The 17,721-nt window shown below is 40.4% G+C and overlaps 1 protein-coding gene across 2 annotated transcripts in view; it reads left to right on the forward strand.

The window, feature by feature from the left end:
- GLIS3 (GLIS family zinc finger 3) overlaps positions 1–17,721 on the forward strand; it is a 492,055-nt gene that overhangs the window by 141,577 nt on the left and 332,757 nt on the right. Inside the window, exon 1 of one of the 2 annotated variants that reach the window (XM_058431727.1) lies at positions 7,732–7,911. The exons of the other annotated variant lie outside the window; for it this stretch is intronic. The gene's annotated coding sequence lies outside the window, so the exon portion shown is untranslated. Of the gene's footprint in view, positions 1–7,731; positions 7,912–17,721 lie in introns of those variants that run through there. 2 annotated transcript variants of the gene reach the window in all.

Genomic DNA, 17,721 nt, shown 5'->3' on the forward strand with positions numbered 1-17,721 from the left:
TAATACTAACATTCATTCTTGGTTGTCTGTTACTGGCTGAGTTGAAATACTGTTTAAATAAACAAGTCTGAGGACATGAGTCTGAGCTCTTCTGAGTTACTTTGGAAACCCTATTGGCTTGCCATCTTAACTCCTGGCTCTTCTCTCCTGAATGTATTTCATTGTCGGTCACAAGAGAGATCTGTGGAACTACACGGGCCAACCCCCAAGCACAGATTTATTATCTCTCTTCTTTTCTTTGTTTTTTTTTTTTTTCTTTTGAAGTGGAGTCTCACTTCTTCACCCAGGCTGGAGTGCACTGGTGCGATCTCGGCTTGCTGCAACCTCCGCCTCCCGGGTTCAAGCAATTTCCCTGCCTCGGCCTCCCCAGTAGCTGGAATTACAGGCGTGTGCCACCATGCCCGCATAATTTTTGTATTTTTAGTAGAGATGGGGTTTCACCATGTTGGCCAGGCTGGTCTCGAACTCCTGACCTCAAGTGATCCACCTGCCTCGGCCTCCTAAAGTGCTGGGATTACAGGCGTGAGCCACGGCACCTGGCCACAGATTTATTATCTCTTATGGAAAAATAACTGTAAGTACCTTCTCCAGCACTGAGAGCCTATGGTCTATTAACTTTGCATAGAAAGGATAGAACATGATCGTCCATATTGAAAGAAGGGGCCAAGACAAGGCAGAGATTGTACAAAATGCTAGATAACTCTCCAGTGTTTCACATTTGACCCTGGAGATGGTTCATCTGGTTCATTCATTCAATCCGTATTTGTTAACCATGAGAGTCATATATGGGATGGGCACTAGTGATGCAAATTCCAGTAATACACAGGCCCTGTTCTCTAGGGGCTTATAGTCTAAAGTTGAGACTGGTGAGCCATCTGCAAATTTATCTGGCACCACATTCTCCCTTGCCGAGTACATTGCAGCTAGCCTGGCTTTTTTTTTTTTTTTTTTCTTTCTCTAGCACACCAAGCTGGTTCAGCCTTCAGGTCTTTGTACTAGCCATTTTTTTCTGCCTGGGACTCCCCCCCATATTGTTGCATGGCTGGTTTCTTCTCACTATTTGCATCCCAGCTTATGAGCCACCTCTTCCGTAGGCCTTTTCTGCCAGTCAGTTCAGAGTATCCTCCCACCCCATCTATCTATTTTATGTCTTTCATGGCACTTACTCTTATTTGAAATTACCGTGTTCACTTATTCATTCACTCATATTATTGTGTATTCTCTCACCACTACAATGTGTACTTTATGAAAATGGGGGAATGTTACTTGTCTTATTTACCATTGTATCCTTGGTTAATATGTTTTTATTGAATTAATGGATGAACAAATGAATGAATGCTATCATGTATTATAATCCATTTAGTAGTGAAAACCTTAACAAAGTGCTATAGGAAAATGAGGAAAAGTTTGACAACTTCTGTGTCTGAGCATGTTGGGGACATGTTTAAATAAAAGACGTGTGAGCTTGATCTGGAAGACAGGAGACAGTATAGCTTCTGCTTAGGTAAATGACGCTCTTCTTTCTTAATCTTGACCCTTCCTGCCTGACCCACTTCATTGTGGTATTCGGTGAACCGCCCAGATGATTCCCTGACAGAGGGGACAGTTAACAGCCCAGTAACTGTGACCTCTGCCCTCTTTGGACACATGTATCAGGGATATGACAAACATATGTTTACTGAAAACGTCTCTTCCATGCTACAGAAAGTTGCTAAAAGCTCGTCTTTCCAATAAAGAGAAACTCAGAGTTGATGTAATGGAGAGAGGAGCTTATGAAACATAAGAAGGAATTCTCGACAGAATAAAAATAGAAGCTTAAAAGAGGCATCGTTTTGGAAAGGAAAAAAAGATTTTTTCCCCTCTACTGTAAGAAAATATGTGTGGATGAGGCATGTGTGTTAAACTACAGAATAAATTTTGCATGTTACTTCAGGGTGCTGCAACCATGGCAATTCAGAGTTTTGTCGGTCCTGATAGGCATGCTTGCAGTATATACATCCATTAACAAGATTATCAGTTGAAGAGACAATCATATTTTTACTGAAAAGGTTTTTTGAGGATAAAATTTATTGATATTTAATGAAGCATGAAGTTTCTAAATGAACCGTGAAAGCAATAGCTAAACTAATTAACTGCACATAAAGGCTCCCAGAATGCATACGTGATGTGGGCTGTGTGCTTATCAATTGTGCCTGGTTACACTGACGTCTTGGATAACATGCTCCTCATATATGCTTTGTGGAAGCACTAGTAAATCCTCCTGTAATGGATGTGCTAAAGGAGGAAATAACCATTTAGATTTCCTGCAAATGTGGATTGAATATTTAAGTCAAGCACTGAGGGTTTATAGGTTATAATTTAGCAGAGTTAGGACTAGTAATAATAACATATTATTTCCACATACTTGATTTAAGCCTCTATGTATGCTCTTTCATTGAATGATAAATCGTTCCCTGGTACTAAAAATATGCATCTTCCTCCCCCCTGTCTGTTCCCCACCTAAAAGAGAGACCAAGGATGCTAAATAACATGAGATGAACATTTCATTGTGCAACAGGGGTTCATGTGGGCCTTTTTCAACTACATGCAAAATCGTTCCCTGTTAAGAGCTCGGAGAATTTTCAAAAGCAGGCAAAATCAGTCCTGCTTTGGTTTTCACTGTAAGTCACACCCATTTGGGAGGCAGATGACTAACCCTAACAAAACTGTTAATGTTGACCTTTATCAATGGCCATCTTCCTTTCATCTGGTGTCTCCTTATTCTTAGACACAGGCACCTACCTCTACCCCATTGCCCCAGAGCCTAGCTCTTAACAAATAGCTTATAATTACTGCATGCATCTTTCTGAAAATAACATTCACACGCTAATGAAGGAGTTTGACAAATTATTAGGACCTGTAGTAATCATATATGTTAATGGAAGAGTTACAGGGACTGTGACAGATGTTAGAGCAGTGCTTTGCAAACGTAAGTGTTGAAAATGCCAGTGGGTTGACCCTACCCCCAGGTTTCTGATTCGGTAGATATGGAGTGAGGGCAGAAACTTTGCATTTCTGACAAGCTCCAGGATGATGCTGATGCTGTTGGTCCAGGTACCACACTTCGAGAACCACTGCAAGCTAAACTAGGAGAGGGCATTTTTTTTTCAGGGACACTCTTATCATATACCCTTTTGTTCCTTAAGGGTTGTTTCTGTTCTTCAGGATATCCAGGGTCCTCCTCATCAGATAAGGGCGTGAAACTTACTGACACTTAAGCATAATGACCCTTAAAGGGCTACCCTTCACAAGGATATGTAAATTTTAATAGGGTGAAGTCAAAGGAATGAAACTCTGAAGAAGATATTTTATCTTCCAGTGGGTTGAAGGGTTTTGGAAAATATAAAATTTAGACCTGATTTCACCATTCCGACCAAATACACTTTGTCCATGAAGCATCTCTGTGCCCTAGTTACCTCTAGATGATCCCACCTTTGTTTCCACATTCTGTCTGTAATACTTAACACAGGAATTGTTATACAGCTGGCACCTGCTAAGTGTCTATTGAGTGGATAGGGAGGATGAATGCACGAATGTGTACAGGGACAAAACTTGTGTGATTTAGTGCTTCTCTCCTGAGGTGTAATCAGCTAATTAGTAAGGGAAGGAGAGGAAAGGAAGTAGAGAAATTTGTGTAGGAAAGGGCAGAGACTTCATTAAAGAAAGAATGAAGATAACGGAGGAAGAAGGGAGGGAATAACCTTATTTCTATGTGAATGTGAGGAGAGTTTGTTTTGTCATGTAAGAGAATGGAAGAGTGAAGGAAGGCTTCACGGCTTCTCAAGGGTATAAGAGTTGTCAATCAAGAGGAATGGCCACACAAGAGGTGTTTTTTTTTTTTTTTTAATCCATTGCTGGACTTGGGGTTTGAATGTGCTTCTCCACCTGAAACTGGTGTGAGGAGTTCAGGGATTTATTTGGGTTGTGGATAATTAAAATTGTTAACAGGTACCAAATAATACATTGTTAATGTGAATAATAGGGGATAAATGAATAGCAGTAGCATGTAGTGGGAAGATGCTTAGCTGTTCCTATGATCTTCTTGAGCAGTGGCTCCCACAGCAGAGGGGCCTGAGGACCTGCAGCATCGCATCAGCATCACCTGGGAACTTGTTAGAAATGCAGAATCTCAGGTCCCACCCTACACCCATTGAATCAGAAACTCTGGGATGAGCCTAGCAATCTATGCTTGTACAGCCCTCCGTGAAATTCTGATGCACGCTTAAGTTGGAAAACTGTGGGCCTGGGGAGTTGCTCGACTTATGGGTCCTCCATTTGAAGGAGAAGTAGAGACTGTACCTGACTCGGACTCTGAAATTCAGGAGGCCTTTTGGTTAAAAGATAACTGGTGACTAATGTCTTATGTGTGAGTACAAATTATGGCTAAATATTTCATCATTTAAAAGGCCTATGAAGGCAGAAACGTTTTGAGTTCAGCAAAGAAAACAAATATGCTAAATATTGAAAAGGGTAAGAGAAAAGTTTAGAAAGCAGTCACACCGCACAACTGCCTAAGAATCTACGCCATGGCCAGGTCACGAGCTTGAGAAAGTTACTTGATTATGGACAAAATGCGCCATGTAATGGGTCAGTGGTTCCAGGTGTAATCCACTGCTGATGTCGTTTGCTGCACACTCATGCTTATTCTCTTGCTTTTTAACTTGCTTTTTAAAAATCTTTTGGCAGTGATCCAGTAACGTGACCTTTTTAGTGTTTTACACATTAACACTAGTATTTTTTTCTTCAAATAGCATTATTTTTTCAGTGTAAAAAAATTATGTATGTTTACTGCAGAACATTTTTTAAATACTGAATAAAAGAATCAAATAAACTTATCTACAAGTACTTCGTAGATGCAGATATCAATTGTTAATATTTTAGTAAGCAAATACATGCATGTATCTTGTGCCTTATTCTAAATAAAGTTTCATGGTCTCTTTTTCCACATTGTGTCACAAACTTTCCCCATGTAGTTCAGTATTCTTTGAAAATAAAATTTTTAAGTGCAGTAGAAATTTTTTATGTATACAGAAATTGTACTATAATTTGTTTAATCAAGCTTGCTTTCTTTTTTACTGAAATTATATTGTAACAAATATCTTTAAAAATGATGGTCTAAATGTCTAAATATGTCCATATGGTAGATTATTTGGTCAGATGAACATTTTAAATACCTCTGACTGTGTTACCAAGTTGCTTCCCCAAAGGTTTATATAACATATTACACTCTCAGCTCAATCTACTGGCAGAATATTGTGTTCATTTTATGTCTCATCTACTAGATGTGAACTGGTTAGGCCCTTTGTTTTTCCCCCTACATGAATGTTTATCTTTATAATTGATTCATAAGAACTCTTTATTTAAGTCTTTAACTCTTTGTGATACTGAATGTTAATATGTTTCCTGGTCTTTTGTTTGCTTTTTCATTTTGTTTGTGGTGCTTTTTTAGCTAAAATATTTTTGTAGATATATCTGTTTATCTTTGTCTTCTGCATCCTAAAATGAAGTAAAAAATTCAAATACATTTTCTTTTAGTTGTTTTACATTTTATTTTAATATTTAGCTCTTTATTTCCCTGGAATTTCTTGTGGAATATTATGGCTGATTGTATTTTCCAATGATGACTGAAACCATAGCTCCCATTCTATATTCTCTTTTGTGGTGTGACACCCCCACTCTCATGTCAAGAGATGGAGTCTATTTCTCTACCCCCTTGAGTTTGCCTGGACTCTAGGACTGTTTGGGCCAATGATATACAGTAGAAGTGATGCTACATCTGTTGGAGGCATGTTTCTCAATGGCCTGAAAGCCCCCTCTTTCTGCCTTTTGGAAACCAGGCACCATGCTGCGGGCAGCTCAAGTCATGTGCAGGGGCCACGTGTTGGTGTTCTTATTGACAGCTGCAGCGTAGCTCCTAGCTGATAGCCAGCATCACCTGGCAGCGTGGGAGTGGGCCACTTGGATGTCCATCCAGCCCACCCTTCAGATGACTGCTGTCCTAGGTGACATCTGACTGCAGTGCATGAGAGACCCCAAATGAGAAGCATGCTGATGAGCCTAGTCAACCCCTAGAACCACAAGAGATAATAATAAATTGTTGTTTTAAGGATGCCAAGTTATTGAGTGGTTTGCTGTGTAGCCGTAGATAATCAGAACATCTATATAAGTAATGTGAATAAGCATTTAGCTTTGATTTTTCCTTCCAAACTATAATAAACTGTTGACCCACTACCATTTATTGATCTCCTGTCCCCCACTCATTTGTAAAGCAATAATATGCAAACTTTACTATATATTTGAGGTCACGATTTTATGCTGTTGTCTTTCTTTGTTTAGTTTAATTAGTCTTCCTTCTGTGTTCCACAATGTATATATTTTTTGAGACAGAGTCTCACTGTGTTGCCCAGGCTGGAGTGCAGTGGTGTGATCTCAGCTCACTGCAACCTCTGCCTCCTGGGCTGAAGTGACTCTCCTTCCTCAGCCTCCTGAGTAGCTGGGATTACAGGAGTGCATCACCACACCCGGCTAATTTTTGTATTTTTAGTAGAGACAGGGTTTCAACATGTTGACCAGGCTGGTCTCGATCTCCTGACCTCAAATGATCTGCCCGCCTCAGCCTCCCAAAGTGCTGAGATTACAGGTGTGAGCCACCATGCACGGCCCACAATTTTAATTTTCATATTTTTGATTATTAGTACTATTTTATTCTTCCAAGTTAGAATCCATTGTCAAGGTAGTGAATAAGGAAAGGCCCATTAGGACTTTGCTTTAATTCAGTGGTTTTCTCTCTGCATGATAATGCTCCTTGGGGACATTTGGCAATGTCTAGGCAGAGTTTAATTTTGGTTGTCACCACTAGGGGTGCTACCGGCATCTAGTGGGTAAGAGGCTAGAGATGCTGCTCAACATCCTGCAATGCACAGAGCACCCCTGCTCTTGCAACAAAAAACTACGGAACACAAAATGCCAGTAATGCAGAGGCTAAGAAGCACTGCATTCGACCTATAGGAAAGTTTGGAAGAATGAACATACTTACATATTACTCTCTCCTCCAGAAACATTTATGTATCTATGTTTATTTAGGTCTTCAGAAACAGGTAGTTTTCTTCATATTACATGCCATTCTTAAGAATTTTTAATCCTTTTTTCATTATATTTTAAAACTTATAATTGATGGTATATAAGGAACCTATTGCTTTTGTAAAATCTACATTGTGTCTTGTCACCTTGTTGAATTTTCGTTTATAACAATTTTTAGTGGATTCTGTTGAATTTTATAGGTAGAAAGAATTTCTGAAATTTAACTTGGTGAAAAGGAGAGAGTGAACACCGCGTTTACTCAGAAAATGGGTTGGAAAGGAATTGAGAGATTACTTAATTCCTCGCCTGCGTTTCAGTGGTGATAAATCTGAGGCCTAGAGAAGTTAAATACTCTGCTTCATGTCACATAATTTGTGTAGGCTCCTAGAATGGAAAGTAGCCCAAACAATAGCCTTGGGATGAAGGCAGTGAAAATCCTCATAATCTGCATTAAAATGTAAACCTTGGTATTGCGTTGGAAGCCTTTGAGATGTTACAGAGTTGGGAATGTCCTTAGGGATTTTTCTCTTCCATTCCCCTCCCCCTACATTCTCTGCAATATCCTGGCAACCCGTCCTGTATTCCTCCAGGCACAAGAACTCTGCCTCACAAAGGTTCCCAGTCACTTCTGATTTCTAGAAAGTTCTTCCTTTGGTTCCTTCCTGAGGCTCACACATCCTTTATGGTTGAAGGGTGTTGGAGGAAGGAGAGCTTTCATCAGCTGCTGAAGTGGCAACTAATAGAGATTTGAATGGCCGTAGAAAAATACTGTGTTACTTGTTTGTTGTCTAGGTGAGATATGAGACTGGGAGGGTTTGAGGTTCTGGTTTCTTCATACAAGACCTGCGCAAACTGGAGATCCCATAAATGTTTGTTGAATAACATTGAATTTTACATGATGTTTTTATGTCTTCTCATTCTTTTTTATGAGAGTCCTTTGGGTAAGAGTTGAGCCCAAGGAGGACTGAGGGTCTTAACCTCAAATGCCCCTCATTCTGTCACCTTCCAAAGGTTCTCTCCTGCTGTGGAAGGTATGAGTATGTTTAACTAGGACCAGATGATTATTATGCCTCATTACCAGGCATGGTCTCTGTGCCACAGGACTCTGTCCAAACTCATAGACATAATGAAGAGCCCTTTCGTTGTTTAGGATTCCTGAAGGCAGATTTTTTCTTTAGAACAAAGATGAAGAAAGTAAGGCCACAATCCAAAGAAATCCCCTCAGTGCAAAACTGTGAACTGGACAATTGTTCTGCAGTTGTTTTGCCAGGAAATAATAGCCTTAGAGCCCCACTTACTGCTTGTAAACTTTCTTTGAGAAGAGAATCTTTAAAAAAATTATGCTGTCAAGTTCCATATGCTTAAGTGAGACTTTCCCCCTTTCTAAGCAAGGTGCTTGCTCTCCCTGAGCAGTCTGAATGTTGGTTCAGTGGCAGATTTACATGTGGTGGATGAATAAGCAGGCACCAGTTCTAATAAAACCTGTGGTTTAGCTGTGCTTCTGCTGAAACCTACGGTTTAAGGAGATAGAGGCAAACTCAAACTGAACCTCTTTTTAAAAACGTAACAATCTTATTTCTTTTTTCTCCTGAAGAGTCATACATTTCATCTGATCTGGGAGAATGCAGGCTTTTGTATCTTCTAGGCTCAAAGACACTTGGAAAAGAGAAGCCTCTGGTGGCGTTTTCACATTCAGCTTGTGGACTGAAACAGTTGATCTCTAGGCAAGTTGTTAAGTAGGCATCTGTATGTCGCTTTTCATCCTGATCTCCTCCTCTGTGCTTACCCCTTTTTTTCCTTCAGCTCTTCATCTCTTCATGGACGCTCCTGTCCCCAACCCAGTGCTTATTGTGTAGGAGTCGATCATCTGCCATCTTCACTCTATTTTGAAGGCAAAAGACATTTTTAACTGCCTCAGAGGTATTTGCATCATTAAGCACCAATTATAACTGACAGCCCCAAAAAAGTAGTAGGATACATTAGAAAGTGGGTTTAGTTGGGTGCCCAAGTACTTGGATTTTTGTCCTGATGCTGCCATTAACTAGCTGTGTGACCGGGTGAAAGTCACTTTACATCTCTGGACTTGAATTTTACAGTTTATAAAATAACGAGGTTGGACACATGATTTCTAATCTTCCTTCTTGGCATCTAAATCTATGAAATCAAAGCATGGTGGGGGCAGATATACATCTTTTACTCGTGAGGGAAACCCTTGAAATTGTTTCATCATCTATTCTGGTTTAAAGATAGTCTTTTAAGATATGAGAGAGTAAAGGTTTTCTGATGTGATTTGCAGATGGAAAGAGGAATCGATATTTACTAAGCATTTGGTTTGTGCCAGGCCGTGTGCTAGATGGTATGTGATCTTACCAGGCTGAATGTAGTGATTTGGCTGAGCTTGCCCCAGACTGAACTTGGCCTCCTGGCCTGCGACTTTGCCCTGGCATAGATTCCTCTTGCCTCCATATGGCTGGCCCCATGTACCTACACATTTAGGTTTTCCTCCTCATGTGAACATTTTTATTGGTTAGTGAAAGCAGAGGACAGTCAGTGGCTGGTTGGACTCTGCTTTTAGGTCAGTCCAGTTTTGTAACATTAAAGTTTGGGCTACTGAAGCAGAATTTTGGCAAAGATCCCCTTTCAGCTTTATTTATATTGTTTTTAAGGTAGGTTGGTTTCTAGTAGAAAGGGGCTCTATAAAAGCTTTGGGTCTTTATAGGAGGTTGCTTCTCTGGGGAACCTCTTCTTTACCTTTTATTGTACCGGATTCATTGTGAAATTGTCTTTGTGCTCATCTGCGTGTGTGTGTGTGTGTGTGTGTTTATGTGTGCATGTGTGCACCCACATGTGCATTATGTTCTTATATCCCTAACATATATCCGTATGAACTGTGCGCACTCAAGACTCTTCGTGAATAAAAAGCTAGTAAATCCCTTTTGTAGTAAGATATATGCAAGATAAGATATTTCATATCTTGTTTCTAAATATCACCATCGTTATCATCATCATCATCTCCTTCTCTGTCTCAGTAGCTTTTTTATCCTACCTTATTTCACCAGACATTATTTTGTGCTGTGATTCTCTTGATCTCTGTTTCACCTGCTCTTACCATGCAGTTTTTAACTCCTGAATGAGTGAAATAACAAATGAATTTCATCTTATGCATCAAAAATTCCTGAAAGTAAGAGGGGTTATATAATAGACACTTAACCACTACTTTAAAGGTTAGACTAGTGTCATCTATTTATACTTGCATGCCTGACACCATTTATGGTACCTACACAGAATAAATTAAGGTGTCATGCCTGACTATTGCTTATATATGGAAACCAAGAGGTTGGAGGCTCTGGGTGAGTGTGAGTTCCAGCTTTGGGAGAAGAATGACAGTTGTCCTGTGTTCTCTCCATCTAGGAGTATTTGTCCAGTTATGTGGAAGGTGATGGTTAAGGGAATGTGAATGAACTCATAGCCATCTGTGTGTGTTTTTTGAATTGGGCTAGCTGGGGTTTGAATACTCACTCTTAGCAAGTTAATATGGTCTTCAAACCTTAGTTTTCCTCCCTTGTGAAATGGGATGGTAATCATCAAGGTAGTTGTGGGAGCTAAATGAGTTAATCCGGGAATACAGCCAGGCATCCTCCTCTGGCACCAAGTAAGCCTTCCATTAAGCTTACTTTAACTTTCACTTCATTTTTAATGTATAGATGAGTCACTGTCATTGTTATTGTTAGCAGTAGTAGTAGCAGCAGTTGTAATAGTACAAGTTCTTGGTGAGGAAGTATGATCACCATGTTGATGGCTAGGTAAACTCTGCACCTCCTCTGGAGTATTTATGAATAGCTAAGAAAGGGGAGAGGAGACAGAGGTTTGTTATAATCTTGTTTCCATGGAGGGCTTCACGGGAAAGGTGACAAGTCAAACAGTTTGGAAAAGGCTGTGTTGATAGGGACGAGCTTTGTGTGCAATGAGGTGTGGAGTCAGCCTGGGGAGGAGGGAGGAGAATGGGTTAGGAATGGCCAGGACGACAAAGTGGCAGCTCTGGCCACATTACCCCCATTCCAGGCTTCTCAGCAATTTCTCTGTTTATTTTATTTGTATTTTCCCCGCTATTTTAAATTATACAATCCCACCCTCCTTGTAACCCTCTCTCCACCTACCTGTGGAAAGAAGTTCTTTACTAAAACTTGCTGCAGGTGTAGTGTGGGCGTTACCTGATCATAGGCATTAGGAAGCTGAGGCCTGATATCCTGGGGGTGATAGGTAGGGGTCCAGGCGGATAAGGTATAGTCCCTGTCCTCATGGACCTGCCAGTTTAGGGGGAAAGGTGAGATATAGATACATAAGGTAGAATTGATCCACAGCACAAAAGACAAATAACTATGTGGGAGTTTAGAGGAGGGATAGAGCACTGTAAACCTGGCATCGGAAGAAGGAATATGGAAGGTTTGTTTCAAGGAGGAGGTAGCATTTGAGCTGATCTTTGAGGATGGAAAAACGGAGAGTATGGGGACATGGGGTATGGTGACCAGGGATTTCAGGCTGCCTGGAGTGGAGTATGTCTGAAAGAAGTGTAGTGATGAATTCAGGCTGAAATCAAACTCCTGTGAGTGCAGCAAGGAAACTGATGTAGCCAGATCTCATCTAGAACCAGCAATAATTAGTAAGAGTTTTCCTGAAGCTATTTTTGCTATAATAAGAAAAAGGGGGGAGGGATTAAGAGCTCAAGCATTCCCGGTGTTCAAGTTAAATGTTAACTCCTTTGTGTGGTTAACCAGTAACTTACTCTTTCCTATGCAAAAGAAAAAAAAGGAGAGGGAGAAACATAATACAGTGGTAACCACCTCCCTTCAAAAAATCCTGGTTTGCTAATGTGTTTGCTTATTTTCAACGTAATACATACGTAGCTATTATAGAGATGTGTGCAAACTGAAACAGCAGACAGTACGTTGACTTACCTTTGTGAATTCCCTGGATGTCTTCTGCAGGGTTTGCAGAGTTAGCTATTTTCAGACACATTCCTAGTTTAGCCATTAGAATATTATAGTGGTTTTTTTTTTTTTTTTGGTATGAACTCAGCAAGTGAAACTTTGCTTCCAGAAAGGTGGGTGGGTGAGCTCACCCACCTGCTCTGACCCAGGCAAGTTAATGACCTGCCCAAGTATTGTTCACGCTGGCCAGCGCTGGCTGACTTCACAGGCAGTTCCACTTGAAGGGAATCATTGTTTCTTACTCTGCATTTGTCAGATGCTTTCCCGTCTGCACACCAGCCTTTGCTGAATGTCCTAGCAGTCCCTGAATGTTCCTGCTGCCTGCATTTTATAAAACCACAGAGCAAGTAGCCCTGGAAATGTATGCGAGGTACTCTGCACAGCTGTCTGAGGCCCCCAGTCAAGGGCAAGATGTAAACAACTCTATACCCACACAGGTACACAAGCAGACACTGCATATGGAAGTCCCGCAGTGCAAGGACTTCTTACTTCTAACACTTTAAAATGTCAGTGGCCAAGCATCCTGGGAACATGAATAATTTAAGCACGAGATGCTTTTGCTGATGATTTTGATCATTTTTCAGGAAGAATAATGGTAATGTATGGAATGGAGGTATGTGAAGGAAGAGGACTAGGAATTGTAGAATTTGTATTTGCTGTAAGAAATTAAAATATAGTATGACGTTGAACTTTCAGAACTTCTTAGGATATTGCCTGCATAATGTTCAATTTGGGGAAGAAATGAATCGCCAGAGGAGATTAATTGCAGTGGGCTTAAAATTCTAAATGTCGGGTGCTAGGTCAGGGTGGCTAGAAAATTAGAGGCATATGGTGAAATGCCTTTAATTTGGTATAAGATCTAGTGCATTTGACTCTAAAGATGCTTTTGGACAATCAAATTGAGAAAGAATAGCAAGATAGGTTTTTTTTTTTTTTTTTTTGAGACGGAGTCTTGCTCTGTCACCCAGGCTGGAGTGCAGTGGCGCAGTCTCGGCTCACTGCAAGCTCCGCCTCCCGGGTTCACGCCATTCTCCTGCCTCAGCCTCTCCGAGTAGCTGGGACTACAGGCGCCCGCCACCACGCCCAGCTAATTTTTTTGTATTTTTAGTAGAAACGGGGTTTCACCGTGGTCTCGATCTGCTGACCTCGTGATCCGCCCGCCTCGGCCTCCCAAAGTGCTGGGGTTACAAGCGTGAGCCACCGCGCCGCAAGATAGTTTTTAAAAGTCGAATGTAGTACTCTTCAGAATGAGTGCCAAATAAAATCCAGTACAGTGGTTCCGGCCTGTTTTAAATGAATAGCTCGTGTAGCGTCCTTCCTCTTTGCTGTGTTTATCTAGAGAACTGTTTAATTTTTATTAGTTGGCTAATTCTTGCATTAAAGACATAAGAAATTGCATATTTAGGTAGGAGAATAGGCGTTTGAGATGAAGTTTATTCAGGGTTCTGTCCCTACTGCTGAAAAATCTAATTCACCACTGAGTGGATCGCAACTGCAGTTGCTAATTTAAAAATCAGTTCGCCAGATTCCAGTGACTTTGATAAGACTTTTATTCTTTTCAATCTTACGTATTTGTGAGCACATTCTTGGGAAGATTGCTGCTGAGTAGTGTTGCATGTCAGAGATGAGGACAGTTTAGTCATTAACCCTAAACTGAGGGTAAAGACTGGCAATAGGCAGCCTGTGGAATGAGGAAAGGGCCAGGTTGAAATATTTCCAAAAGGTATTTTTGTTGTTTACCCTTGTTAATTATTAATACTAATTATTGATGAAAAATAGTTTTGAGTTACATGCCACACATTGTTTAGGAATAAATTATCAAATTTCTTATCTAGAACTGTAGTAGATATTCAACTGTTTCAAATAATCGATATTTATTAATTTAGTAAGATGTCCCCCCTTCCTTCAACATTAAAGACACAAATCCATAAAGTTCTGGTGCATAAAGACTTTGTTTCATGAAAGCGCACTTTCCTCCCAGCTTTGGGTAGCTTCTTGCACTGAATGAATATGTTAAGAGCTGAATTTGACAAAATCAGGTCAATAATTAAAAAGTATCTTTAGAACAAAGTACCTATCTCATGTAAGACATGTAGATAACGTATAGGTTTTATAGGTTAAAATTGCCAAATTAGTTACGAATGCTGTGCTTTGTCTCAGTTGTCCATGCCTTTTCAGATTTGTACTTTCTAGTCATGTTAGTCTCTTGGAAATGACCTTTTTAGGAATTTCTATATTTTTTAGTTAATCATACAGGCTTAAATGAAGTATATTGTTTAAATTCTTTTTTTTTATTATTATACTTTAGGGTTTTAGGGTACATGTGCACAATGTGCAGGTTTGTTACATATGTATCCATGTGCCATGTTGATTTCCTGCACCCATTAACTCGTCATTTAGCGTTAGGTATATCTCCTAATGCTGTCCCTCCCCCCTCCCCCCACCCCACAACAGTCCCCGGAGTGTGATGTTCCCCTTCCTGTGTCCATGAGTTCTCATTGTTCAATTCCCACCTATGAGTGAGACCATGCGGTGTTTAAGTTCTACTGAGCGGGTATGCACTTCCCAGAGAAGATTACTCTCTCTGGGAGTCAGAACTGGCTGATACTAAAGGAGACAGAGGGAGAGAGAGGGAGAATGGGAGGGAGGGAGGGGGAACAAAGGGAGGAGGGAAGCTGGAAGGGAGAGAGAAGGGGAGGAAGGGAGAGGAAAGAGAGGGAAGTTTGAGATGTTAGGTCCCTCTGACAGAGGGAACTGATGTGACTTGGAGACTGCTCTCACAGTCCGGCTGTGAAAGTCGGTGTTCATGTTTCTTAGGCATTGTGGGCTTTTTGAATGTTACTAGATTCATTTTAGCCTCATTCTTAAGAACTGTGTGTTGGATGGATATCCTGTGGGCTTTGGTCATTTTTGGGTTTAGATCATGTTGTTCCAATCAATTGGCTGTACTACGTATCACAGCAGTTGTGTGCGAAGGTACTAGCCTTGGCAACCTAAAGATATGTTTGGTTTTAGAAAATAACACACACAATTGAACCACCTTTGGGTGTAGTTTTTCATTTACCAGGGTGTTCTCCAGAGGTAGCCTGTATTGATGTATTTTCCCGATAGTGGGACATTGTAGTATTGGCTTAAAAACCTTACCTAACAAGGAGTAAGTAGGCTGATCCTGGATCAGTTTATTTTCTCTGTCATCCCAAACACTTGCCCACTGACCTCATCCATCGCGTGGTGTTTGGTCCATGAGCAGTTGATTCACCAGTTTTCAGAGCCCAAGTCTAAAATCACAGATTCTGTGGGGGATCTGGGAGCATCTGCCTTACCTTTATGAAGGTTATGGTCAGTTAAACCTTGCTTTCAATGGGCTCACTTCACTATGGGAAGAAAATTCTGCAGTTGTTAAAAACGAAAGGACACTGCCTTTTCCAAGGGAGCTGACAGCTATTGGTTTTTCCGGAGAGGATTACTGGTGAAGACAGTTATGAAGAACAAGTAACTCTTGTAAATAAACAGCATGTTCTTGCTTAAATATTTCCCAGAACAATTCTAAAGAAATATAATACAGGTAAGTTTTGTTATGTTCTCAGTGTGAGTTATGTTTACGAGAAGCAAAAAATAGGATTAGAATCACAGAGGAGGAAAAAAAGCCTTTTCATACCAGTGGCTTATGTTTTATTGAATTCTAACCATTTATAAAATTATCTGGTTTCTTGCCCCTATTCATGGTTGATTTTGTTTCTCTTTTTCCATCTAGAGACCTTTGAATTATTTTTATTCATAAGTGAAAAATGCATTACAGCTTTATTTCCTTTTATTAATAGTTCCTTCTTGCCCTTAACCACATCTCTGACTTTTTGGCATGTAGAGTCCAATGAGCTCATGCTTAATCATGTATAAACAACTATCTAATTATATGGTTTTGAATTTTCATTTGACCGACTAAACAAAAATGACACAGAAACGAGAAACCTGACAACTTTCCTGTCTTCAGATACCTGGCCTTTTTCTCCCTCACCCTCTCTTCGTGCATTTAGTAAAATGCATGTTATAACCTATCAAAAAATATCATTTTGCATTTGCCAAGTTTCTGAGGTAAAATTGTTCTTTTCAAGGCTACGTGTCAAAAAACAAGTCGGTTGAGCTGAATTATCCGCCTTCCTTTCAGATTTCTTTCGGACTCTATTCTTTCCTCCTTTGGACCGAGGTGTTACTAGCATTCCTTGCGCTGTGGTGTCAGATGACAGGACAACATTTATGGAGCAAGGTTTCTCAATCTTTGTTCCCTTGACTTCTCCCCTGAGGTCCAATAACAACTCTCCCACTTGCCCTGTCGTCCCACCCTCCCCCAAACCATGCTGACACATTTTTGAAAGAAGATAATGGGAAAATCTTTCCGTACTAAGGTGCTCACTATGTTTAAACAGGATGAGAGAAGTCGTCTATTCTCTTTTCTTTCTCACTGGCTTGATCCTAGAATTCTGAAGATGGTGGAAAATCTCTTTCGAACATTTAGATGGTTTCACCATAGATAGTTCAGTGTGCTTGATAGAAAAAGACAAAAGATACTGCAGAAAGACAAATACTGGCTGATCTCACTTAGGTGTGGAATCCAAAATACTGAAACTCATAGCAGCAGAGGGTAGAATAGTGGTTGTCAGGGGTTGGGAGGTGGGGAAAATGGGAGATATTGGTCAAAGAGTACAAAGTTTCAGCGTATGCAAGATGAATAAGTTCTGGAGATTGCTCATGCACAATGTGGTGGCCATAGTTGACAATACTGTATTGTTTACCTGAAATTTATTAAGAGAGTAGACTTTTTTTTTTTTTTTTTTTTTAATACAGTCTTTCTCCGTTGCCCAGGCTGGAGTGCAGTGGTGCAATCTCGGCTCACTGCAACCTCCACCTCCCGGGTTCAAGCAATTCTCCTGCCTCAGCCTCCTGAGTAGCTGGGATTACAGGCACCCACCACCATGCCCAGCTAGTTTTTTGTATTTTTACTGGAGACAGGGTTTCACCATGTTGGACAGGCTGGTCTCGAACTCCTGACCTCAGGTGATCCACCTGCCTCAGCCTCCCAAAGTGCTGGGATTACAGGTGTGAGCCACTGTGCCCAGCCAGGAGAGTAGATCTTAACTTCTCACTACAGACACACACACACTATTAAACACGTGTGCACATGCAAAGGTAACCATATAAGGTTATGGGTATGTTAACTATGGATTGTGGTAATTGTTTCACAATGTGTACGTATGTGAAATCATCACATTATACATCTTACATTTACACAGTTTCTGCTTGTCATTTATGCTCCAGTAAAAGCTGAAAAAAGACACATATCTTTATTCTTTTTTTTCTGGATATTTTGCAAGGTGAGTATGTAGAGAGTAGGTTTCGCTAACTAGTACTCAATAGCTATAAGAGAGAAGAAGGGGAAGCAGATACCTGTGAAATTTGGCCAAAGTGATTTATTTCCTCACTGATCTTTCAGCCTTAAAACATAATTTGATTTCTCAAAATTTCTCTGAAACATGCATATCCTTAAGTGTGAAAATTTCATACACTTAGATGGGTTAGGTTTGGAAGGAAATTGTATTGATTCCATTTTGAGAATTTA

This window comes from Hylobates moloch, unplaced genomic scaffold, assembly GCF_009828535.3.
Source record: "Hylobates moloch isolate HMO894 unplaced genomic scaffold, HMol_V3 SCAFFOLD_19, whole genome shotgun sequence".
Classification (NCBI taxonomy): domain Eukaryota; kingdom Metazoa; phylum Chordata; class Mammalia; order Primates; family Hylobatidae; genus Hylobates; species Hylobates moloch.